This window comes from Tenrec ecaudatus, chromosome 15 (assembly GCF_050624435.1).
Source record: "Tenrec ecaudatus isolate mTenEca1 chromosome 15, mTenEca1.hap1, whole genome shotgun sequence".
In the NCBI taxonomy this organism is placed as follows: domain Eukaryota; kingdom Metazoa; phylum Chordata; class Mammalia; order Afrosoricida; family Tenrecidae; genus Tenrec; species Tenrec ecaudatus.
In genome coordinates this window covers 28,752,706-28,780,490 of record NC_134544.1, presented here as the reverse complement: position 1 = coordinate 28,780,490, position 27,785 = coordinate 28,752,706, and the positions used below count along the sequence as shown (strand labels likewise).

At 43.0% G+C, this 27,785-nt stretch overlaps 1 protein-coding gene and 1 pseudogene across 2 annotated transcripts in view; one reads left to right on the top strand and one right to left on the bottom strand.

The window, feature by feature from the left end:
• KATNAL2 (katanin catalytic subunit A1 like 2) overlaps window positions 1-27,785 on the top strand; it is a 103,448-nt gene that overhangs the window by 9,803 nt on the left and 65,860 nt on the right. The window lies entirely within an intron of this gene.
• Window positions 6,238-18,453, bottom strand: LOC142428030 (small ribosomal subunit protein uS17-like; annotated as a pseudogene).

The window sequence follows — 27,785 nt, the reverse complement described above, 5'->3', positions numbered from 1 at the left end:
TCCTGCTGGCTAGCCACTCTGAGACCTACCTGAGCCCTGTGATGAATTGTGACATTGGATACATATGACCTGCACTCACCGGCCTGTGATTGTCCTGCATTCTGCATCATTGCATGTGGCTATGTGAGTCTGAAGAGGAACTTATGGACTAGTATTGGACTTTTGGACGGACCTGGACTAGGCTGATGTGTTTGCTTGATGTACAATTAACTTCTTGATACAAAGCTCTCTCTTACACACATAGGAGCGTCACAGATTTGTTTCTTTAGTTAACCCACCCTAACACAGATCAGCATGAGAAATCCCAGACATTCTTAATATATTAGCTTTTCAAACCATGAATATGTATGTCTTTTATTCCACTTTTATATTTTTTAAGGTAACCTGTTAGAGTTATCAGTATAAAGGCTTAGCCCATCATCCGCTGGATATACTTTTGGACGTTATATCATCATAAATGGTTCTTGCTTTGTTTGACTCTTTAACATCATTTTATGTTTATTATTGATATGTAGAAATAGGACTGTATTGATCTTATGCTAACTTTTATCAATTTTAATGGTTTGCTTTTTTTGTTATATACGTGGCGGTTTCAGAGAGTTCAGAGAAAAATTCCATTATCTTTTTGATGGCGTCATTGTTCATTCCCTGATTTGGGGGGCAGCAGAGCACCAGAAATTTCTTCTGAGGTTTCTCTGGGTGGACTCCAAAGCCTTAACCTTTTGTTAGCTGCCATGTTAGCCTTATGGGCCAGGGACCTATGCTCTCAAACACCCGCAAAATCAAACCCAGCGCCATCGAGTCGATTCTGACTCGCAGGGGAGAGCTGCTCCACCCCCACCCCACACCCCCACCCACTGCTCCAGTGTTTCCTTTTGCTTATTTTGTTTGGGTGAAAGTTTATGGGGACCATTACTTTTCCACTCAACAACCTGTACCTGTTTGTTTCATACATTGGATGAAACCAGCATACGAGCCCTCTTTCCACTGCCCGCGGCCTTCCCCATTTACATTCATCCTCCTTTCTAGCCCTTCTGAGTTTTGCTTTTGGGCAAATGCTGCCCATACGATTGCTTGTTTAGAGGACCTCGTTCCTCACAGATGTTCCTGTTCACGTCATAGCCTGTCCACTGTTTGACTGAATGCTAGGGATGGGCTCGGTTTCAGGTTTGAAGGTGTCAAAGGAGCCCCGGTGGTGGAGGGGTTACCCATTGGGCTGCGATCCCGATGGATGGCAGGTTGAAACCACCAGCAGCTCCGTGAGAGAAAGACTGGACTTTCTGCTCCCGTGAACAGGTACCGTCTTGGAAACGCACAGGGGGCCACTATGAGTCAGCACTGACTCGATGGCAGTGAGATGAGCCATCGTCTTGGGGGTTCCACCAGTGTCTGTCTAGGAGACCAGCAAGTCAGATGTTTTTATTTTTAATAGTTAATTTAAAAATTATGTGATATTTTTATTGGCATATCTTACTCATTCCAAAACATCCCTGCCCTTCGCACACAGTTTTGTTGTTCAATCCCATGCGGTGGGGTTGAGTCATTAATGTTACCCACTCCCCTCCTCACCCCCCCCACTTACTTCCTGTACCCTCAGGGAACCGTTACTCCTTGTGTCTTCCCTTGCCCTCCCATGGGAGGTCGCTCCTTCCAGTTGACCCACCAACAGAAACGGGATCCCCTCTCCTGAGGCCTACATGCCCTCCTCTCCCCACCTTGACTTGAGCTCCCTGTAATAGTCACTTCCAGTCCTCGTGCGACTGGTGTTGGTGTGGGGTGATGTTAGCACAGTGTTGCATGGCAGCAGCTGACGGGTCTCCTCCCTCCTCCCTCATCTTGAACTGATAGCCCAGCTGAGCTGGGGGCGCCTCTCTTGAGGTGGTTTTTAAGATGTACATGTAGCGAGAGTGACAAATTGCTTATGAGTACCACCACTTGCCTGTCCGTCTGTCACAGTGGTGGCTTGCGTGTTGCTGTGGTGCTCGAAGCTATGTCACTTGTATTCCGACTAAGAACAGACTGTGAGGAAGGAGTAGACTGTCCGCTTTGGAGCGTGTAGTCACTGGAAACCTTAGGAGCAGCAGAAGAACATAAGTGGAAGGGCACGAATAATTCGATGGATTGACAGCTGAAAGGATGGACATAACACAACAATCGTGAGGCTGGCAGAGGACTGGGCAGTAGTGCTTCATCTTCTTGTGCCTGGGCCACTACGAGTCGGGACTGATTTGACCCCTTCTGCCGGCAGCAGCAGCAGCAGCAGGAGGTTTGCTTTGGCTTACACGGATAGGATTGCGAGCGTCTTCTCATGTATTTGTTGGCCGCCTGAATGTTTTCTTGGTGAATTGTCCGTTCATGTTCTTTTTTTTTTTATGAAAATCTGTTTTTATTGTGGTAAAAAAATATAAATAACAAAACATTTGCCAATTCAACAATTTTGCATATCTAATTCAGTGACATTGATGACAATTAGGATTAGCAGGCTGTAAAACTATCATGACTAGCAGAAGCTAATCTTTACAGTTTTTTTTTAACAATTTATTGGGGCTCATACAACTCTTATCATAATCCATACATATACATACATCAATTGTATAAAGCACATCCGCACATTCCCTGCCCCAATCATTCTCAAGGCATTTGCTCTCCACTTAAGCCCCTTGCATCAGGTCCTCTTTTTTTCCCCCTCCCTCCCCATTCCCCCCTCATGTTCTTTGTTTGTTTTTTAACTGGGGTGTTCATCTTTTTGCTGTCGAGGTGTTGACATTTTCTCTAAGTTTTAGAGCTCAGTCCTTTGTCGGATTTGTCTTTGCCCAAAATTTCCCTCCGTCTGAGGTTCTCTTTTTACTCTTTTGAAGAAGTCTTTTGATGCGCCTAAGTGTTTTAGTTCCTGGGAGATCCGTTACTCAGTTCATCTTATGCTGAGAGTGCGTTTAAAGTTATGCCTGGTAGTCTGTGAATGCCACGCATTCGGGCCCCTGGTGGCACAGTGGGTGATGCGTGAGTTGCTAACCGCGAGGTCTGTGGTTTGAACATACTTTGTCACTCCATAAGCCTCTTACCTTCCATAATGATTTAAAGTCTCAGACACCCCAAGGGGCAGTCCTTCTCTGCCCCATAGGGCCCCTGTGAGTCAGAATCAACATGAGGGGAGTTGGTTTACTTGTTTTACTAGGATCTCCAGCTTCGCTCCTCGTTTTTATCCCATCATCTTTATGGTTTTATATTGAGGTCTTTGGCCCATGCTGAGTGAATTTTTGTGCATGGCTGAGGTATGGGCCCTGTTTCATCCAGTTTTGCCAGGACCATTTGTTAAAGGGATTCACAGGGCCGCCAAAACTGCAGCATCGGATACACACAGTCATACCTCTATCCTCGAAGTGAAATCTCTGTATCAGAGTTTGTACACGTATGGATCGGACATGTGTGCATAAATACAAGTCGTATCGATGTATTCTTCTAGCAGCAGTTTTAAGAAGGGAGTGTCTGACTTCCTTGTGGAAAGAAATGAAAACCACCCAAGTCACCATGACCAGAGGCCGTTTGTTCTGAGCGGACTGCAAGGGAGACAGCCATCGGTGTAGTCTTTGGCAGAGAGTCAAAGGCAGGGATGGGAGTGAAAAGCCTAGTGGCAACCTGGGCAAACCTCGGGTATGTTCTGATGAGAGACTGCAGTTAGGGGAAGTTGGAGGTGTGTGAACTCGAAGCCAAGCTTCCTACAGGCATGGTTTGGAGGAACATATCTGAGCTGAGTTTGAAGTGGAGGGCCAAAAGAAGGAAGCTTATCGTTGTGGCCCAGATCCTGCCGGTTGTGGGTCAATTGCTGCAGAGGCTGTGGTTTGGTTTTCTAGGCTGGTTTCTGGAGAGGTTGTGGTTTGGCTCCCTGTGCTTCTTATGTGGGTTTGGCCACATCAGTCTCTCATTCTTGAAGTGCTGTTGCTGTATCAATGAGTGTATACATGGAAAATGTTGCCTGTTCACCAACATAGAAGTTGTATGTACTTCTACTTAAAAAAATCATTTTATTGGGGGCTCGTACAACTCTTATCACAACCCATCCATCCATCCATTGTGTCCAGCACATTTGTACATTTGTTGCCCTCATCATTCTCAAAACATTTGCTTTCTACTTGGGCCCTTGGTATCAGCTCCTCATTTTTCCCCCTCTCTACCTGCTCCCCCCTTCCTCATGAACCCTTGACAATTTATAAATTATTATTATTTTGTCATATCTTACACTGTCTAATGTTTCCCTTCACCCACTTTTCTGTTGTCCGTCCCCCAGGGAGGAGGTTATATGTAGATCCTTGTCATCGGTTCCCTCTTTCTACCCCACCTTCCCTCCACCCTCCTGATATCGCCACTCTCCCCACTGGTCCTGAAGGGATCATCTGTCCTAGATTCCCTGTGTTTCCGGTTCTTATCTGTACTGGTGTACATCCTCTGGTCTAGCTGGATTTGTAAGGTAGAATTGGGATCATGATGGTGGTGGAGGGGAAGAAGCATTTAAGAGCTAGAGGAAAGTTGTATGTTTCATCGTTGCCACACTGCACCCTGACTGGCTCTTCTCCTCCCCACGACCCTTCTGTAAGGGGCTGTCCAGTTGCCTACAGATGGTCTTTGGGTCTCCAGTGTGCACTCCTCCTCATTCACAATGATGAGTTTTTGTTATTTGATGCTCCATACCTCGTGATCACACAGGCTGGTGTGCTTCTTCCATGTGGGCTTTGTTGCTTGTGAGCTAGCTGGCCGCTTGTTTACCTTCAAGCCTTTAAGACCCCATATGCAATATCTTTTGATAGCTGGACACCATCAGCTTTCTTCACCACATTTGCTTATTCACCTATTTTATCTTCAGTGATAGTGTTGGGAAGGTGAGCATCATGAAATGCCATTTTAATATAACAAAGAGTTCTTGCATTGAGGGAGTACTTGAGTGGAGGCCCAATGTCTATCTACTACCTTAATACTAAACCTATAAATATATGCACATAGATCTGTTTCCCAATCCTCATATAAATATACACATGTACATGCCTATATTTAGACCTCTATAAATGCCCCTTGCCTCCTAGTTCTTTCCTCTATTTCCTTTTACTTTCCTCTTGTCCCACTATCATGCTCAACCTTCATTTGGGTTTCAGTAATTCCTCTCAGTTACATTGTCCTTGATCAAACCCTGCCAGGCTTTTTACACCCTCTTTGCCACTGATTTTGGATCACTTGTTGTTCCCTTGTCCCTGGGTTGGTTAACACCACTTCCTTTCCCTGACCTCCATCTCTCCCATGTCTTCCTGGAACCATTGGTCCCGTTGTTTTCTCCTCCGGATTGCTTATCCTGCCTATTTTATCTAGATAGACCTGCAGAGATAATAATATGCACAAAAAACAAAGCAGAGCAAGACAAAGCAACAAAAGAAAGCAAAATAACTACAACAACAAAAAAACCAGTGACAAAAAGAAAAAAGAAAGAAAAGCCTGTAAATAGATCAAGGTCTGTTTGTTGACCTTTAGGAGTGTTTTCCGGTGGAGTCTGATGGGGTGCTGTGCCCTGGCCCCAAAGTCTATTTTTGGTACTCCCTGGGGACTTCCTTGCTCTGCTCCCCTTGCTGTTCTGTTGCAGGCCTGTAGTGCTTTGCCTCGTTCTGGTGGGGTTGAACTTGTAGTTCCTTGAGCTAGTTCTAAGAAGGGCAAGGAGGCAGTGTCTGACTTCCAGTGACTTAGTAAGGGGAAGGAGAATCAAACTCATCAGCCCCAATACCTGTGAAGACCAGACGAACCTTCACTCGCCAGCCTTCTTTACCCATTCAGGCACCAGCCATCTCTCGCACAGCACTTGACCTTCTGGGTTTAATAATTCATTGCTAGACCATATAGAACTCAGACAATGCTCACAAGTATGAGGTTTGCCAGGTTACATTTCAGGACCAGAAATACTCAGGACACAATTCTTTGCTCTGACACATTCCTTGGGTTAGCGAACCTAGCTTCCCAATTAAGGGCCTGGAGGCTCCCTATTCTGCAAGTCAGCTTCTTCCCTGAAGGAAGCTGTCAGCAAACACATGGCCATCCGGTTTTTAATTAGCATTTTATAAGAGAGATTGAGCATCTTTTCATATGATATTTAATAATCATTTGTGTTTGCTTTTCTGTGAATTAACTTTTCTTGTTTTATATTTGTGTGTGTGTGTGTGTGTATAACCAAAAATAACTTTATTTCCCTGGGAGGCTGGCGGCTCAGAACTTCTGGAACTGCTTCTTGGTGCCTGCAACCTTGGTGACCTTGAGCACGTGGAAGTGCACGGTCTTGCTCAGGGGCCGGCACTCTCCCACGGTGACGAGGTCGCCAATCTGGATGTCCCTGGAGCAGGGGGACAGGTGCATAGACCTGTTCCTGTGGCGCTTCTCAAAGCGGTTATGCTGGCGGATGGAGCGCAGTGGTCTCAGCGGATGACAGTGGTTGTTTGCATCTTCCTCCTGGTCACCACACCAGGCAGAATCCGCCCTCAGAGAGAGACATTGTTGGTGAGGGGGCATTTCTCGTCAATGTAGGTGCCCTCAGTGCCCTCCTTGGACGTCTTGAGGCCCAGGCAATGCTCTTGTGGTGACGGGGGAGCTTCCCCTTGCCAGTTCCCCAAGAGAAGCCTCTTCTTGTTGTGGAGGATGGTCGGCTGCTTTTGGTAGGAACGCTCCGTCTGAATGTCCTCTGTCTTCCCGGCCGCCTCGTTTTGTCTTTTTTTCGATTAACTTATGAATGTCCTTCTTTCTTATTGGTTTGTGAGAGCTCATTATAGGTGAAGAATATTGGCCTTCTGTATGACACCTGAGTCATTATAAGCATCTTTCTCAGTTTCTTATTGGTCTTTTTATCTTTCTTTGGGTTATTTTTTATTTTTATGAGTTCAAATTTGACAATTTAAAAAAATTAATGACCCCTGGTTTTATGTCCAAGAAGGCATTATCTACTCTGAGATTTAAAAAATACATATCCATGTTTCTGTCTAGTAATTTCTTTTCATAAAAGCAGTTTTATTGATATATAATTTGTATACTATATAATTTTCTCATTTGAAGTACAGCTGAATGATTTTAGTATATTCACATGTCTGCAATCATCCTAATCAATTATAGAATATGTTCATCACCTCAAAAATAAATCTTTTACCCCTAATTTTCTATGTGCCCAGACATAAGCAACCATTGATCTACTTCCTGACTGTAGATTTCCTTATTCTGAGCTTTTTTATGTGTGGATTAATATACTATGTGGATTTCTGTGACTGACTTCTTTAGACCACATAATGTTTTCATGGCTTATCCATGTTGTAGTATATATCCGTACTTCATTTCTCTTTATGGATGAATAATACTCCATTTTTTGTATAGACCACATTTTGTTTATAATTTGACCATTAATGGACAACTGAATTGTTAACATTTTTTGCTATTATGAATAATGCTGCTATAAATATTGCACAAAATTTTATATGACCATGTTTTTCTTCCTCCTGGGAGTAGAATTGCTCACTCTGTGGTTAATCATTGGAGGAATTGCTAGACTGTTTTGCAAAGTGGCTGATCCAGTTTGCTTCCCCACCAGCAAGTGTACGAGGATTTCAGGTTTTTTTTCTGTAATTTTTGTTTATTTATTTTTAGAATAATATATATATTTTTTACATTTTATTAGGGGCTCATACAACTCTTATCACAATCCATACATATACATACATCAATTGTATAAAGCACATACGTACATTCTTTGCCCTAATCATTTTCAAAGCATTTGCTCTCCACTTAAGCCCTTTGCATCAGGTCTTTTTTTTTCCCCTCCTTCCCCCCTCCCCCTCCCTCATGAGCCCTTGATAATTTATAGATTGTTATTTTGTCATATCTTGCCCTATCCGGAGTCTCCCTTCCCCGCCTTACCTGCCGTCCATCTCCCAGGGAGGAGGTTACATGTGGATCCTTGTAATCAGTTCCCCTTTTCCAACCCACTCACCCTCTACTCTCCCAGTATCGCCCCTCACACCCCTGGTCCTGAAGGTATCCTCCACCCTGGATTCCCTGTGCCTCCAGCCCTCATATGCACCAGTGTACAACCTCTGCCCTATCCAGTCCCGCAAGGTAGAATTCGGATCATGGTAGTTGGGGGGAGGAAGCATCCAGGATCTGGGGGAAAGCTGTGCTCTTCATCGGTACTACATTGCACCCTGACTGACCTATCTCCTCTCCTAAACCCCTCTATGAGGGGATCTCCAGCGGCCGACAAATGGGCTTTGGGTCTCCACTTTGCACTTCCCCCTTCATTCACTATGGTGTGTGTGTATATATATATAATTTTTGCACGATGCCTTATACCTGGTCCCTTTGGCACCCCGTGAGAGTATTTCAGTTTGGCCTCACCTGTCAGCACTTGTCATTATATGACTTTTTGAACAATGGATATGAAGTGCTGCCGCATGCGCTTTTGATGGCTGAGGATGTCAGGAGTCTTCTGACTTACTTAGTGGCCATTTGTATATCTTGTTTTGAATTATGGTGGTGGTAAAGAATGCTGACTATACCATGGGCTGCTACAGAATGGACAGAACTATCTTGGAAGAAATACAGTAGCCAGGATGCTCCTTAGAAGAGAGAATGGCACGACCTCGCGTCACATCTTTTGGACATGCTATCGGGAGGGACCAGTCCCTGGAGAAGGACACCATGCTTTGTAAAGTAGAGGGGTGGTAAAAAATCTAACGCCCCTAAAAGAGATGGACCGACAGAGGGGCTGCAACAATGGACTCAACCACAGGAGTGACTGGGAGCACGGAGCATGAGCAGGCAGGGCTTTGTTCTGTTGTACAAAGGCAGGGTCACTATGAGTTGGAACTGACTTGCTGGCACCTAGCACAGGCATTTATCTTCTTTGGAGAAAGGACTACTGAGCTGCTTTGCCCATTAAAAAGTTTTTGTGTTGGTCTTTTTATTATTGAGTTATAAGAATTCATTATATTCGTATATTCTGGATACAGATACAAGGTTTACAGATACTGTATATACTTGTGTATAAGCCGAGTTTTTCAGCACATGTTTAACGCAGTTTTTGTAAAAACTTGCCTTGGCTGATATTTGGGTTGGCTGATACTCTAGTATATATGGTAGATGCATTTTTTCATTCTGTGGGCATATTTTCATTCACCCCCCCGCCTCTGCCCACCCCTTTTTCATTTTCTTGAGGATGGCCAGAGAAACACAAAAGTTTTACGTTTTTATAAAGTTCAATTTACGTATTTATTATTTCTCTTGTGGCTCATGTTTTTTTTTGATGCCGTATCTATGAATCGTTTGCCAAATTGCTTACGTCTGTGTTTTCCTCTAAAGACTTTATAGCTTTCGCTCTTACCTTTACCTCTTGAATTCATCTTGATTAAGTTTTAGATATGGTATGAAGTAAAGATCCGTATTAGTTTCTTGCATGTTATACAGGTTAAAAAAGGCTGTTGTTTCCCCGTTGAAAGATCTTAGCACTCCCGTCGAAGCTTGCTTAATCCCGGCGTTCGGACTCTCTAAAGCTAGTCTTTTGATTTTGATCTGTTTGTGGATCACACTACACTGTCTGGATCACTATTGCTTTGTCATTTTGAAGTCCGAAGAACTTTAATATTCTTTTCCAGGAGTGTTTTAGCTATTGCTGGTCTCTTGTAATTTCGTATGCTTTTTAAAATCAGCTTGTTAACTTCTATAAAGACGTCAGCTGGGATTGTGATGGAGATCGCACTGAATCTGTTGATCAGCTTTGAGGAGACTGCCATCTGTGTCACCTTCACAATGTGATAGCCTGTGTTTCATGAACATGAGGTTTTTGTTTTTTTTCCACTTATTTGGATCTTCCAAGTGTTTTGTACTTCCCAGAGTATAGGCTTTGTACATTAAAAAAAAAAACTTATTCCTGTATTTTATTTTTGATGCAGTTATGAATAGAATTATTTTTAAATTTCATTTGCACATTGTTCATTTAAAATGATTAAAATATAATTGTTTTGTATATTGATCTTATATTCTTTCAGCTTACTGTACTGATTTATTAATTCTAATTGATTTTTAGTGATTTCCCTCTAAATAAAATTGTTATCTTGAATAGAGGTAGTTTTACTTTTTCCTTTCTTGTTTTCAAGTCTTTTCTTTTTTTCTCTCTCTCCTCTTACCTAGTTTTCCTGGCTAGAACCTCCAGTACAATATTGAAATGCGGGGTGAGAGCAGTTTCTTTGCCTTGCTCTTATTTAAGGAGAAGATAGCTAATTCTTTCACCATTATTTATGATGTTCACTGTGGGCTTTGTAAATGCCCTTTACCAGGTTGAGGGAGTTGTCCGCTATGCATTGTTTGATGAGTGTTTTTTTTAGCATGAATGTTCAGATTTTGTCAAATATTCTCGTCCCCATCTTTTGAGATGTTCACATCACTTTGGTTTTTTCTGTTCCATTCATGTGGTTTATTACATTAATTGGTTTTAGGGTGTTGAACCAACCTTGCATTCCTGGAATAATCCTACTTGAGCATGGTGCATGATCTTTTGGAATTCACTTTTGTTGGGGATTTTAATGCTTGGTGCATCACAGATACTGATCTGTAGATTTCTGTGGTGTTTGCTTTGACCTAGGAGTGCTCCTCCCCTCTCTTACTCTAATTCTCTCAGACCAGCTGGACTCTAGTTTAGACTGTGTTTCCATTACATCCATAAAATCCTCCCAGTTCCCTTTCATGACAACCACCACTGTTCAGGAGAACACTCTTAGATGAAGTCACTTTCTGAGGGAAGAGATTAGGAATAATGTTTTTGTTTTTACGTCATACTTCTCTCTCCAGATAAACTTAAGAGTCAGGGCTCTGGATCTCGGGACAATATAGAATATTGTTGGAACTGAGCCCTCGGTGGAGGGGGCGGTAAGACATCTGAGGTCCTTTCAGGTGGCCTCTCATGGCTTGGAGGTGCCTCCTCAAAATCCAGGGCAAGGGTGATTAGACCCTGGGCAGTCTCCCCCCAGGGTAGAGCCTCCATTCCACAAGCTGCGCTGGAAAAGGAAGCCCCTGCCTCTCAACTGCACTTACCTAGGATTGAGTCGCAGCAGCCAGTAGCTGGGGAAGGAGCAGAAATGCCAAGATGCTGTGTCTGCTGGGAAGCAGGCCCTCTGACTTGACCTTGGGGGGTGAGGGAACCTAGCTTCTTGATTGCAGTAGTCTGGGAGGTTCACATGTCACAGATTTTCACCTTTTCCACCATATTTTTGTATATATTATCTCCAATAGCTATTTCTTCATTTGTGGCTTACCTTTAGAACCATTTCTCAAGGATTTAAATGTTTCTTTTAAATATATATGTATTTAAAATAATTTCAAGCATTTTCACTGAGGTGCAGGTCATTGTACCATGGGACAACGCTGGAAGTCTCACCATTACTTTATTTTTTATATTTAATAAAAATTTTAAAGACCTCTTAAGTAATTACATAAGTTTTATTTTCCTCCATTATTCAGTTATACTATCATTTTTTGAGTTCCTGAAACTTTTTTTCTCTTTTCAATATTCTGGTAGTGTATGATTACTTACACATCTAAATAAATCAAGTTTAAGGAAAAGCTAGGTGACACATTTGTACCTGTATTGTTTACAGATAAGTGAAAATGAGAAAACAAATGTCCCCAGTCGCACTGTTTATCTGGACGCTGCCACTGTAATGTAGGACCATACCACTGTCCAAAGCCCTCGTGTATATAAGTGCACCTGTTAACACGTGCACCCACATGTATGTTAATTAACACAAAGTCACATGTATATGCTGTCTCTAACTTACCAGCTCCAACTCAGATTCAGTCTAGGATCGTGCATCATATCTGATGTTAGATTTCTTAAGGTTCTTCGAATATGCTGCAGCTTTCGTGACTCACCCTTCACCCTTTTCTGTTTTTCTTTTCAACGACATTGACTTGTTCAAGAAACCATGCCAGTTTTTCTGTAGGACACCTCACTTTCTAGATTTCAGTGACTACTTCTCAATTTTATCTGCTGCTCTACCCCCTACAAGCTGGAAATTAGTTCCAAAGGCTTGCCTGAGTCAAGTTCAACTCTTTCCTTCATTTCCTAAGTGATGCTGAGATGCTTCACCTTGTGTCACCTTAGCTAAAGACCTTAGGAGGCTTCACTGTAGTGACATTGAGATGGCTTGGTCTTAGGGTGGTGACAGTCTGCTCCCTTCACTCTGCAGTTGTGTCTTTCCCTCTTGGGGTTCCAAAGGGGAGTTTCAACAGCATTGTCAACGGTTCATAATCGAGATCCGTGTTGCATGACAATGTCCTGGTATGGAGAGGCCTCTTCATGCCATAGACTTTATACATGTTCTCTGAGGTTTGAAATTCTACAGCCACTTCCTCCTTAGGATTAAAAACAAACCCTCCTCTTCGCGGACGCTGTTCTTGAGTGGAGTTGACGCTCTGACTGCGTGTTAAATACAAGAAAGGCCTTTCCTGGTGCTGAGAGTACTAATAGTTATACAACCTTTATAGTTTATGAAGTTTGCTGGAGGAACTCAGGAAGCAAACAAACAAACAAATAAACAAATTGGAACCTACGGGCAAATACATTTGAGCTTTTAAGTGTATATCAGATGCAGGACTAGAAAAGCGAACGATGCTAAAAACATTCGCAAGAAGAGATGTGTCCTTTGTAACTGTTTGTTTTTGAGATGGAAAGCTTAATGCAAACTCTGGATCTTATTACAGAAATGGAAACGAGCTAATGCAAGTTAATCTCCAGTGCACCCGTAAAAAAGAAATTAAAAGCACTAATGTTGCATGTGGTGTATATACAGTAGCGTTTCCTAAACCTCTTCTAGGTCTGAAACTGGGAATGATATTCAGTGCTTCCTTTTCCTCGGGCTACAGTATCATAGGATTCAATTTTGAATCTGATAATGGAGACATTTTTTGCTGCACAATAGCCCACAAAGGAAATGAAGGAGGAAGAAAACAGCCAGATTATTGAAACAGAGAGAGCAGACACCTAGGTTAAATGTTCACTCCAGGGCCTGCTTTTTGGGCAGACAGAAATGAATTGAATATCTAATTGTGTATATTTCAAGGGCACATCATCTCTTACTATTTAAATGGACTACTTATTCGTGGCCTAGTCTTAGCTTTAACATTTCCAGTGGTCATTTGAGGAGCCCTGGCTGCCTACTACAAGGTCAGCAGTTCAACCCCACCAGCCAGCTGCTTCCATAATGATTTTACAGTCTCAAAATTCTGAAGAGCAGTTATGCTGTGTCCCATAGGATCGCGGTGGGTTGGAATCCATGAGATGGCAGTCCATGGTTGGAATCCATGGTTGGAATCCATGGGGTGGCAGTGGGTTTGGCGGGGGTGGCTGATGCAGTGGGTTCAGTGTTGGGTTGCTTACCAGCGGTCCGCAGATTACATAAAGATGTGTAGTCTGCCTCTGTAGAGATCTACACCCTTGGGAACTCTGAGCAGCTGCTCTCCTCTGCCCTATAGGGTTGCTTTGAGTCAGAATCTACTTGACGAAGTGGGTTGGTGTTTGGTTTTATGCTAATTAAAAAAAAGATCTGACAGATCTGTCAAACTTTCCATCTTTGACCTACCCTTTTGTGGGACCAGATTTTGTGCTTTTTCATTTTAAATATTTAACACTGAATATTTAACATTAAGTATTTGAATGTATGTTTTCTTATTTTTAAGTAATCAAATGAACATTTTATATGATAGATAAACCTAAATCCAATGGTCATCAAATGAAAAAATTAACAATAATGGCTGAATTAATGAAACCAAAAGCAAAAAAAACCCCCCAAAAGTAGACTTAACTGAGCTAAATTAAATGAAATGTAAGCAGTATTTGCAACAAATGAAGGCAAGTGACAGAAGAAAGATAAAATGATACTAGTATTAGAGAAGGAGCCTGGTGTACAAATAAAGCATGTAAACAAACAGCGAGCAAAAAGGAGAGCACATCGACCATATAATAGTGACAAACTTAAGGATATAGATCATCGTTTCCCAAACTTCTTTGGCCTACTGCCCCCTTCTCAGTGGTGACAAAATATTTAATGCCCCCTGGCAGTTAAACTTTATACTGCAGCCCATGTTCCTTGCTTTTTTGACCTACACTGGTAACCTGCCTTTGCTCCTTATGGCTGCAGACATCCCTTCCACACCTACTTATTACTGAGTGTTTACTATGTGCCAAGGCCTAGCCATTTCAAATACTCTTCTGTTCAACCCCGTTAACGTTTCTTCTCTCATCACTGCTTCTTCTGTTTATAACAACCCTCCATTCGGGTTCTCAGGAGTCTGGTTCTGTTTAGATTTCCTCCATTTTAACAATATCGACACCAAAGCAATCTTCCCTTTCATCTATAAAGGAGTCGTATGAAAGGGAGCATTAGTGAGAAATTGGGAAGACCATTTACTGATAATTAACATCTACAAGTGTTTTGAATGTATTCTCTCTCTCTCTTCAACTCTGACTCAAGTCTGAGTTGTTTCCATCGCATATCTCAACGTAAAAGTTGCACGATTATTTCAAGCATCCGAGGAATCAAGTATAAGCAGCTTCCTGGCTTCCTGGTAGGAAGCCCTGGGGCAGGTGGGGGTTCTGCTTCTCTAGGGAGCCGCTGGGCACGCATTGAATGGCTAACTGCGCCAGCAGTTCCGACCCTTGAGAAAAAGAGAAGGCTCGGGAAAGGTTGACCCCTCCCTAGAGACCCTGTGGCTGCTGTGAGCCAGATTAGACTCCGTGGCAGTGGGTTTGGGATGATATGAATGTCATATTGCCAAGCAGAATTCTGAATCACCGAACCAAGGGTGACCCCTCAAGAGAGTCCAGCCCCATTATCTGCCATAGAGATCAGGACTAGTTGGCAGTCTTTATGATCCAACAACAGGAAATCCCCGGAACGACTTTTTGACCGGGGTTGGGGCACCTACTATTTTCCAGGAAAGCAATCAGAGCCCCGCACAAGCCCCTCGGTAGACTCTCTATTCTGGTGAGTGTGGTCACCATCGCCCAGGTCAGTTGAGGGCATGGAGGTCCCTGTTCCAAGGACGAGAGCATTTGCCCTTGTTCTTTATTGGATCGGCAGCATGATTACTGGGACAGCAGTCCGCTGTTTAAACAACTCTGGAGCTTCCAGAAGGAGCTTATGCGAGATCATTTGAACAGCACGATTCAGCGGAAGGTGTGCCAGCTGTCATTGTAAGCCCAGTGTCCGACCTGAGGAACTCACACCCCTAAACACACACACACACGTAAGTGCAATGTACTATGACTAGGCTTCCAGTTCACACTGGCGTGAGTACATTCTAAACAAAATGTGAACAAACGTGTTTATGTGCTTATGACTGCAGACAGCTTCTCTCCGAAGTGCGCTTGCCCCAGTTTCCCTGTGGGAGCCCTGGCAGCACAGTCATGGCGAGCTGGGCTGCTAGCCTCCGTGACCACAGCTCCAAACTGAGGGCAAAGGTGGGCTTTCTACCCCCGTCAAGAGTTACAGTCCCCACCCCCACCCCCACCCCCAGAAGAATGCACGACAGAGGACAGCACTAAAGACACAGCTCCGGGAGAGGGGCGGGTCTGCTCAGCACACACGGAGCAAACGAAGACGGAAGGAGAGAGAGAGAACTGCAGTCTGGCCCACCAAACCCAGAGGACGATATTCCTGCTCAGAGCAGCCAATGCACAGAAAGGACCGTAGGGCTGGCCCCACCACGAGACACAGCATCCCTCACTGACCCATAGTACTATGGGGACAACACTGGAGACATTGTGCAGGAATTGTGCCCAGTCTGACACCCCACCCACCCACCGGAGCGAAACAGGAAGGGAATGCAATAGAACCGCAAGGGGAGCAAAGCAATGAAGTCCCTGAGGAATCCCAAAAATAGACTTCGGAGACAGAGCTTAGCACCCCTTGAAACACAATCGGAAAACACTCATATAGGTAAACAGACATCCCTGGAACTGTTTATAAATTTTTTTGTTTTGTTTTTCATGTCTATATATATGAGGTAGGCAGGACAAACAATCCTGAGGAGGAAACAATGGGACCAACAGTACCAGGGGGACATGGGAGCAGCAAGTGATCTAAAATCGATGGCATAGGAGGTATTGAATGCCTGGTGGGGCTTGATCAAGTGCAGTGTAGCCCAGAGGAATTAGTGAAAGCTGAATGAAGGTTGAACATGATAGTGGAACAGGGGATTTATCGCTTTTTGTAAGTTATTTTTTTAAAAAAAGGATAAATAAAATTAGGTTGTTGTGCCCTATCTCATTCCTTTGTTGTTATGCCTCCTTTGCGATGACATTAGAACTGGATAGCCACCACTACTGAACATTTTGATCAAAAGCTCTATAGACGAATTCTAATCAAAGGGGAAGAAGAATTTCAAATTCTGCTGCCAGGGAGGTTGGATGAACCTCTGAAACGATTGCCCAAGATAATCTTTCAAACTTAAATCAAAGTATTCCCTGAAGTCTTATTAAAATCAACCAAAAGTTGAGCTTCCAACTGTCAAAACTCACGGCCATTGAATCTGACTCACAGCGACCCTGCCAGACAGAGTGGAGCTGCCCTCATGGGTCTCTGAGACTGGGAATCTTTGTGAGAACAGAAAGCCTTTCTTTTTCCTGAGGAGCAGTCGGTGGTTGCAAACTGCTGACCTTGTGATTAGCGGCCCAGTAACATGTAACACAACACACCACTGGTAAACAATGTCTGCCTTGAGCATGAAACAACAGAGGAATGAGCCCCAAATAAAATGGTTATTTTTTTAAATGGAGGCGTGGAATTACTAGGTCAACAGACATATGCATTTTTCACTTTCATCGATTTTGTCTTTAAATACCTCTACCCCCCCCCCCAAAAAAAAAAAACTATACCGGTTTTACCACCATTTAAGTATGTGTGTGTATAATTGCTTGCCATCTCTGGATAGCATAAAAAATTCAATGTATGCCTTAAAGATATTTGAATTTCTTATTGAAAAATAAGTTTATAAGCAAAATTTAATAACATCTAGCTTGTAAGTTAGAATAAACCAAAAGCAAGCCGGAAAGCACAACGGCTGCCTACAGGATGGTGTGTGTTCTCTTTGTCTACTGACAAGCCTTTGCCACAAGCTTGGGAAGCCAATCCATCACAGTGAAAAGTACAGCAGAGCAGCTTTCTTGCCCCCCAGTGTCACAGCCAGGCACTGCCATCAGGAGATGGCCTCACAGTGGCCCCTTTCCCATTTCCATTTTGAATAACGGCAAAATACTGCATGAACTCACTGGTATTCCCATTGTATATTCGGCAAAATTACTCTTAAAATTTGTGCTTATTTTAGCCTTTCACATCCATCTCCTGCTCTTCTTTTCTTTTTTTCATTTTAAAAACAACTTTATTGGGATACAGTTCACACGCCTTACAATTCACTTACGTAAACTGGAGGAGTAGTTTATTCTATGGCTTTTAATATATCTACAGAGCTATGCATTATTCACCACAATCACTTTTAGGACATTTAAATTTCCCTCAAAAGAAGTCCCCTGTCCCTTGACCATCATTGTTCAACTTCTCCATCTCCAACCTCAACCTTTTTCTTGAACAAGCATCTCTCCCAAGATCTTGATTTGTTCCTCTAATGAGTTTTCTGGTTTTCCCCAGACCCTTCTCAACTTTAGGAAATCCAGAGTTATCAGCAAATCACTCCAGCGTCGGAGACCTAGAGAACATTGGCACGAGTACATACTTAGGTTAGCTAGAAGGACAGGCTGAGAGAGGGAAGGGTGAAAAGACGCTGAAATACTTGAGCCAAGCACCCGATAGTTGCTGAGCACCCACCAGATTACCGTTTTTGGTGTGCGCCACGGAGTTGAGCAAAATCGCAGCGACTCTATAGAACAGAGTAGTTTGATGCCCTAGGATTCTCTAGACTAATCTTTCTGGGGTAGAGGTCCTGGTGGTGTAGCGGTTACACGTTGGGCAGTGATCCGCATGGTTGGCAGTTTGAAACCACCAGCACCTCTTCGGGAGAAAGACTGGGCTTTCTACTCCCATAAACAGTTACTGCTTGGGAAACCCACAGGGGGCTGCTATGAGTCAACCTTCACTCGATGGCAAGGCGTGAGTTGAATCTCCATGGGGGCAGAGCTTTAGGGCTTTTCTCCTTGAGGGTAGCCACCCAAGCGTTGAACCACCGAGGCCCCAGGGCTCCTTAATACTGGCATAAAGCCCACCCAGCCAACAACCCATTGCTGGCATTGATTCTGACTCCTAGCAGCCCAGTACCCAGCACCCTGCACTTTGCAAATCGATTCACAAAGACTGTCTTCTGTGAGGGATGTGGAAATTACAGGAATTCAGACAAGTCCATGTCTGATACGATTTCCTTGATGAGGTCGATCACGTACATGACTCTTGAAGGCACTTCCAATGCTTTGTCTCTGAACACTGTTACAATGCTGTTCTTTACGCAGGTCTGTAACTCTTCAGCAGTTAGAAGGCATGCGCTCCTATAGACACACTGGGCGTGGTTCTGCAGAATGGCTAGCTTTCTGAAAGGGTCACAAACACTGCCAGAAACATCATTCATCTATTCCCTATGTTAGAGCAGGGGGTGAAAAGACTGGTAAACCACAGTAGTGGTAACTTTTTTTTTTTTTGCAAATTAAGATTTTTTTGTTGTTGTTGCAAATTAAGAGAATAGTGCCTCTCTAAAAGGAGCCCTGGTGGTGTAGTGGTTCCGAGTTGAGCTGCAATTCACATGATCCTCAGTTCAAAATCAACAGGAGCTCTCGGAAACTCTCCCGGGGTCAAAAGTAGTCAGCATTGACTCAGTGTCAGAGTCAGAGTGAGTGAATGTCTCTCTGGTCTGGAGTGAATGTGTTGAGATGGGAGTGGGGGACGATGATGATGATGAGTTAATACATAGAAGAGAGGACTTGATGAAGGGAAGACCCTGGGCCTAGAGCAGCAGTTCTCAACCTGTGGGTCACCACCCGTTTGGGGTCGAATGACCCTTTCACAGGGGTCGGCCAATTCACAACAGCAGCAAAATGACAGTGCTGAAGTAGCAACTAAAATAATTTTATGGTTGGGTGTCACCACCACTTGAGGAACTGTATGAAAGTGTTGTGGCATTAGGGAGGCTGAGAACCACTGGCCTCGAGCCAGAAGCCTGAGTTCCACTACCAACAGTTTGGTACTTTGGGGGACACCACTCAATTCCTCTGCATCTCAGGTTCCTGAGACTCATTGATCTCCAAGTACCTTCTGTTCTTTTTGGGTGCTGTTGCGTGGACTGCTGCTTGAGGCAGTTAGCTCATTGTACCAGCCTGGCCGATAAACACATGTGGGTTAATTGAAGGGCTGAGGGATAAATGGCTCAGTGAGCCTCACTTTTCTAGTTCTCGGGTCTCTTGCTTCTGATGGTCGGACCAGCTGCCTTAGCCAGTTCTTTGCTTCAGCTGGCAAGGCTCACTTCCTGCAAGACATCCCCAAGGAGAAGCTGCATGGGCCTACCCCGATGCAGCCCTGAGTGCTGGAGCAGCCGTGTGGAGACCCCTGACAGCGCTGATAAGCTTACACGTCCACTGACTTGGCTTTCCTCCTGCAGTCGGCATTATAGTGTGTGTTTTGTGAGATCGAGGAGGACTTTGTGGATTGGTGTTGGACATACAGGTTAATGGGTTAATGTGGGCTTGGGCAGCACTGGGTTGGGATGTTTTCTTGATGTGCACTTAACCTTTGCATAAAACTCTCTCTTAGACATGAGTGTCTGTGGATTTGTTCTCTAAAGTACCCAGACTAACACATTGCTCATAGTGACCCCATGAGCTGCCCCCGTAGGGTTTTCTAGGCTGTAATCTTTTTTTTTTTTAATTTTAACAATTTATTGGGGCTCATACAATTCTTTTCACAGTTCATATATATACATACATCAATTGTATAAAGCACATCTGTACAGTCTTTGCCCTAATCATTTTTTTCTCTTTTCTTCTTTTACATTTTATTAGGGACTCATACAACTCTTACCACAATCCATACATATACATACATCAATTGTATAAAGCACATCCATACATTCCCTCTAGGCTGTAATCTTTATGGAACAAATCATCGGCACTTTCTCTTACAGGCAGACGAACAAGTTCCAACTGTCACCTTTTAAGTGAGCAGTGAAGCGCTGAGCTCTAGCACCACCAGGACGTCTAAGTTTCCTCTGAACCAGTGGTTCTCACCCTTCCTCATGCTGCGACGCTTTCACACAGTTCCTCTTATTGTGGGGACCCCCCCCCCCACCATAAAATTATTTTCGTTGCTACTTCATCACTGTCATTTTGCTACTGTTATGAATCGGGTGACCCCTGTGAAAGGGTTGTTTAACCCTCAAAGGGGTCTCGATCCACAGGTTGAGAACTGCTGCTCTAAACCCAAACCAAACCTATTGCCCTTGAGTCAATTCCGCCTCATGGGAACAGACTAGAAGCGCCCCGCATGGATCCCAAGGCCTTACGTCTTGGCAGAAGCTGACTGCCACTCTGCCTCCCCTGGAGCCTCTGGTGGCTTCCAGTAACCGCCCTTTCAGTGAACACACCCAAGTGCTTCACCATACCACTGTGCCACCGGACTCCTTTTGAGCAGTTACCATTCTTCAGTGAAACCACAAGCTCAGGTTTGAGAATTTGAATTCTTAGAAACATCCCATCAATCCCACAGCTGCCTTCTTATTAAGTGGTGATGATTATTTTTTTTTGCAAACTTGATTTGACTTGAACTCTGCTATGCGTGTAATCTTGCGCATACAAGCAACAGTTAACAACACACGTTGTGTTTTCCCTTCTCACACACTAGATGGCACTGCAGGCGAGGCGAATCAAACATTTCAGAACAACATAAGAAACAAGCCACACACAAACAAACAAATAAATAAACCATAAACAAAAAACCAGAGAGTCACTGATGGATAAAGCTAATTTTGGCAGATCAGAAAGGCTTTAGTCTGAATCAGGAGCCCTGGCTGTGCAGCGGCTAGAGGACTCAACTGTTAACCCAGAGGCTGGCAGTTGAAACGTATGCGCAACTCCGTGGGAGAAAGAGGTGCCAGCCTCCTTCCATGTAAATCCTGTGGAGCAGTTCTGCTTGGTCCTGTAGGTTGCTGTCATTTGGGAATCCATGGGCTGCAGTGAGGGTGGGCCAGTCTTAATCAACAGTTTGCCCACCATTAACAATACCAACCACTGGTGAGGTGAATGATAGGTGGTATTTCAAGGGAGGATATGTCTCCATTGTTAGGATGATTATTAACCATAACAATGATGGCAGTTTTGTTGGCATCAAGCATGGGTACGTGATCATTCCTTGTTAACTTTCTGGTAAGGAGCCCTGGTGGCAAGCCCTAGTGGTGTAGTGGGCTACACATGAGCTGTTAATCATAAGGTCTGCAGTTTGAACCTACCAGCTGCTCTGCAGAAGAAAGACGAGGCTGTCTACTCCCATAGAGATTTAAAGTCTCAGAAGGTCACCATGGAAGTGCTGTGAGTCAGAATGGACTTGATGGCAGTGGGTATTTTGGGAGGACAGAGAAGTTTATCCACAAGAGGCAATAATCAATCATAGGGCATTATTCAACACTAGAGAGTTGTTTAGGTTATGGTATAACCTCTGAAACCATCATAAAGTTGTGTTCTAAAAAACTTCCTAGGGAAAAAAAGTTATAAAAAACACTTAAGCCCTATTTTGCAAGGACACTGAAAGACTATTGCCAAAATGTCTCATTTTTTCTTGTTTTCAGTTTTCTGCAGTGTCCACATATTATTTTTGTAAATGCAGGCTGGAGTGGAGACTTTGGCTAGCTTATTAACCCAAGTTAGAGACAATGTTGAATGAGATGTTTCAGAAGTGCTTTGCACAATGGAATAAAAGTATGACCTGCCGAGTTGAATGGAAAAATGTTCATTTAAAGAAATTTGGTCTTCTGACATATACAAGGGCTTAAAAAAGTTGGTGGAAAATATAAAAAAAAGATAATGGATTTTTTCCATAAATTTTTTGAATCTACCTCCTCCTATTGGTTTAAAAAACCAGTCACTACAGTTTACTTTAACAAGGATTATCATTTTCCTTTAATCTCTCTCTTTGATTTCTGAGGGCCCTGATTTTTATTTACTTTGGATTCAGTTCAAAGCAGCAACTACTTTTTGAGTGACCGAGAGCAAAATTAATTTTGGCTGAAAAAGTGGGTACTTGCTATACTTCTGTCACAAGCACTGTGAGACTCATGCTGCTATATTTGATATGGGTTCTGGCAAACCAAACAAAGGTTCACTTCCTTAACAGCAGAGCTGTATATATGAATGAACTTGGATAGAGAGACAAAACAAGTGACTATTGTAGCATTTTACTTAAACAGCAAATATTGAGCTTGAATATGCCTCTTTATTGTGACTTTGGGTCATAAGATAGAAGAACATCCCTAAAGCATATAAAACCTCCATTGTTTTTTGCATGCAAAAGGCAAGAACAGGGTGTTGTGAAAAATGAACAATCAGAGAATGAGGACACTGAGTAATTAAAAGTGCATTGTCTGAATAAATTTTGTAGATTTATTTGAAGACAAAGCAAAAAATTGCTCAAAAATAGATGAGACAAACAATAAGCCCTTAAAGGATAAGGATCTATGTAGACATTTTCTGTTTAGTTAATAGGAGTTCTTAAACATAAACGAGAGAAAACAAATTATTAATGAACAATGGACATTTCTAAGAACAGACACATGGGAACTTCCGGTTTGACAACACCAGCAGAGTGCGTGGAGAAAGACTGATACCAAGTAGGTTGCATAATTTCAGAACGCTAGGTTAAAAATTAGACTCTAATATCTTCCTGAGAAAAAAATTTATATGGAAAGGGTCAGGAATGAGGATGGTGTTGGACTTCTTGATTGAGAAGACTGAGTGGTAAATGACTATGGAACAATGTTGTATTCCTCCAAACTATCAGGTTTAAAATAGAATAAAGATACTTTCAGGCATGCAGTTTTCTCCCAGGCAACTTTAGTCTAGAAGATGTGCCCTGTTAAAACAAGGAAGTGACCAGGAAAGGGGAAGACTCGGGTTGTAGGAAATGCTCCAACCCAGCAAAGTTTCAGAGGACGCACCAGGAAGAGGGCCTGCTGCAGGCCTGAGGGGTGGCAATCCAGACTGGATTGTAGGGTGGGGGCTGCAGAAGGAAGACCATCAGGGGAACAAGCGTAAATGACACATGACCTGATGTCGGAGCCTTCACAACGTTTGGGAAAATGGAATTAAACCATGATGAGATTTTCCTTCAAACGTGTTGAAGTCCCCTTGGATTGGTGGTTTGCAAAGTGAAATGAGATGGCTTTAGAAATGTGTTGGTGTTTGAAAATTAGCGATATGTATATTTTCATATTAAAAGGTAAGCAAAAAAGAAAAAAGCATTGTTTCTAAGAAAAATATGTACCAAAGTAAAAGATGATCACAGTCTGCGCTTGGTTCAGTGGTGAGCAATATTGACATGGCCTTGATAACATAACTCAGAGTAAAGAAAAGAAAATCCTTCAAACTGAACTATAGACGGGAGCACGAGAGACAAAGAAAAGACTGAAGCCGTCAGAAGTTCATTTTACCTGAATCCACAATCAATGTACATGGAGGCAAAATTCAAGAAATCAGACAACACATGGCATTGGTCAGTGTGCTGCTCAAGACCTCTTTGCCTGACTAAGGAGCAGAGACGCTGCTGTTAGGACTGTGGTGCACCCGACCCCAGCCGCGGTGCTTTCTGCGCACTCATCTGCATTCGGAAATGAATGACGAATAGGGAAGACTTGAGAGTCGATGCCTTTGGATCTTGGTGTTCGCAAAGAATATTGAGAGCACCACGAACTGTGAGAAGAGCAGACATCTGTGCTACGTACAGTCAGATGCCCCACTGAAGTAAGGACGGGGAGACTTCATCTCGTGTATTTTGGACACGCTAACACGAAGGATCTGTGGCAGTTATATAATCTGTTGTCAATTTGAGAGGATTAAGATTAAAGGGTGGAGTTTAGCCTGTCAGTCAGGTCGTAGTTTGATTACTTCATTTGGAGGCTGTAAGTAGATAAGTAGCTCAGTGGAAGGAGTACACAGGCTCACCCCTGGGAGACATTGCAGCTAACCTGGAACTACACTAGTGCCCTGAGCTGGAGGAGTCATGTGGAGACCCCGTCCAGTTCTGAGATGCTTACAGTGCCCTTGAATCCACATGACTTCATACCCACTGGCCTGTGATCTTCCTGCATTCAGCGTCATTGCATGTGCTGTGTGATTCTGAAGAGGACTTTATAGGTTGGTATCGGACAGATGCGCTAATATTGGATGTATAGACTTAATCTGGACCGGGCTGGGATGTATTCTTTTTTTTTTTTTTGGTTTTTTATTTTATTTTATTTATTTATTTATTTTGGGATGTATTCTTAATGTACAATTACTCTTTATATAAAGTTATTTCTTACACACACGAGTGTCTATGAATTTGTTTCTCTAGTCTACACAGACTAACACAGAATCAGCCCTTGGAAAAGGACATCATGCTTAGTAAAGTAGAGGATCAGCTAAAAAGAGAAAGGTTCTCAATGAGATGATTGACGCAGTGGCTGCACCAATGGGGTCACACAGCAGACTTTGTGAGGATAGTGAGAGGCTAGGTACTGTTTTGTTCTGTTGTTCATAGAAGACGTTTGGAAGCAACTCAGTGGCACCTAGCAACAGTAACACTGAAAAAATATAAAGATTAGAATGCCAGGTAAAAGGCTTTGATTATGGGAATACCAAAAATAGTCTTTGGGGCCAGGGTGTGGCATCCCATCAGACTCGACCGGAAAACAATCCTAAAGGGCAACAAACAGTCCTTGAACTAACTACAGGCTTTTCTTGTTTGTTTTTTTTTGTCATTGGCTTTTTGTTGTTGTTTTGTTTTGCTCTGACTTGTTTTTGTGCATGTTATTATCTCTGCAGGTCTGTCTAAATAAGATAGGCTGGATGAACAATATGGAGGAGAAAATCATGGGACCGACAGATCAGGGGAACATGGGAGAGGGGGAGGGGGGGGAAAGGAAGTGGTGTTAACCATATCAGGGACAAGGGAACAACAAGTGATCCAAATCAGTGGTGAGGAGGGTGTAGGAGGCCTGTTAGGGCGTAATCAAGGGTAATGTAGCCGAGAGAAATTACTGAAACCCAAATGAAGGCTGAGCATGATAGTGGGGCAAGAGAAAAGTAAAAGGAAATAGGGGAAAGAACTAGGAGGCAAAGTACATTTATAGAGGTCTAAATAAAGGCATGTACATAAATATATATATGAGGCATGTACATAAATATATATATGAGGATGGGGAAATATATCTATGTGCATATATTTATAGGTTTAGTATTAAGGTACCAGAAGGACATTGGACTTCCACTCAAGTAGTCCCTCAATTCAAGAATACTTAGTTCTATTAAACTGGCATTCTATGATGCTCACCTTCCCAACACAATCGCTGAAGATAAAGCTGGTGAATAAGCAAATGTGGTGAAGCAAGCTGATGGTTACCAGCTATCAAAAGATATAGTGTCTAGGGTCTTAAAGACTTGAAGATAAGCAAGTGGCCATCTAGCTCAGAAGCAACAAAGTGTGGAAGAAACACACCAGCCTGTGTGGTCATGAGGTGTCGAAGGGATCAGATATCAGGCATCAAAGAACAAAAAATCAAATCATTTGAATGAGGGGGAGTGCAAATTGGGGACCCAAGACCCATCTGTAGGCAAATGGACATCCCCTTACAGAAGGGTTGCGGGGAGGAGACAAGCCAGTCAGGATGCAGTGTAGCAATGATGAAACACAACTTTCCTCTAGTTCTTAAATGCTTCCTCCCCCACCACACTATCATGATCTCAATTCTACATTACAAATCTGGCTAGACAAGAGATGTTCACTAGTACAAAGAGGAACTGGAAATACTGGGAATCCAGGGCATATGCTCCCTTCAGAACCAGTGGTGAGAGTGGTGATATTGGGAGGGTGGAAGGAGGGTGGGGTAGGAAGGGGGAACCAATTACATATAACCTCTTCTCTGGAGGACAGACAACAGAAAAGTGGGTGAAGGGAGACATCAGACAGTGTAAGATATGACAAAATAATAATTTATAAATTATTGAGGGTTCATGAGGGAGCGGGGAGCAGGTAGGGAGGGGAAAAATAAGCTGATACCAAGGCTCAAGTAGAAAGCAAATGTTTTGAGAATGATGAGGACAATAAATGTACAAATGTGCTTGACACAATGGATGGATTGATGGATTGTGATGAGAGTTGTGCGAGCCCCCAATAAAATGATTTAAAAACAAAAAGGCTTTGGTTACAATCAACATGTGATACAAAACTCCTGAAATATCTTATTGTGCTGAGCACAACAACAAAAGATAATCTTAAATATAATTGCTACAACTATAAAGGGAGGGTCGGATGGGAAGGGCAAAGGGAACTTAATTGCCATGCACCTTAATGGGAAATGAATACTAATGTCAAACGTGTATGTGTCATGAAACAGTGATGTATTGTTTTTAAATATGGAGTTAAGTATGAGGAGAAACAGCTAAAATACGGTTATTTTCTGTAATGAGTGGGATTGGGGCAAGAGGTGATTGTGTCACTTTTTTTTTGCATTAAGACAGTTTCTTAAAAGAATAGAGACCTGCAGGAGAGACCTATAGGGGAGACATGCTATGGACAACAGTGTCTCTCTAATGACCTGTAGGGGAGATCTGCCACAGACCTTACAAAACAAGTGGTGTTTGTAGGGCTGTTATCCTAGTCAAGAATCAGTCTGTGTTTCTTGGGGCAACATCTCTGATTTGGGCAGTTTGTAGTGTCACGTGGGTTTGTATTTTTAAAAATAGTTTTATTGGTATTACACTTCAGATATCATAAAACTTAATTTGTCAATCATATTAAGATTTGTGCAATCATCACCACGATCAGTTTCAGAACACCTTCTCCTACTCATTGTTACCCCCATCCTCCTTGCCGTGCCCCCAGGCACTTATCAATCCAGTTACTAGCTCCACAGAACTACCTATCCCAGATTTCAGAAAATACGATGATGGCTTTTCTGCAGCTATTGTAGTTTGTTGACTTAAATGACTATACATGTGGGTTGTGTGATGGGCTGCCACTGTCAAGGTCAGCAGGAGGCAGACAGGACGTTCTACTCTGGTAAAGATTTGCAGTCTCAGAAACCCACAGGGTTAGTTCTGCTCTGTCCTGTAGAGTCACTGTGAGTGGGAGTTGACTCGGTGGCAGTGAGTTTAGAGTGTTTTAAGGTGGCGGTGTGTGTTAGGCATTGGGCTGCTAATCTCAAGGCTGATGGTTCAAACCCAGAAGCCCTTTCCTCAAGAGCAAGATGAGGTTGTCTTTTCCCATGAAGATTTACCGCCTTTTAATGGTATTTTATGATAACATTCCTTTTTAGAAAGCTCTGGATAGAAGCTGGGAAAGCTTCCACACACATCATAGATGTGAGTGTCTGTGCACAGATGTATTCGGGTCATGCAGAAGCTTTTATTTTCCCTTTTTCCCAATTACTCAGGTCTTACCTGTGTTCTAACTGGATAAAGACATTCTCAAAAAACCAAACACTGCCACCAAGTCAATTCCAATTTATAGTGACCCTGTAGGACAGTACCCTGTGGATTTCCAAGG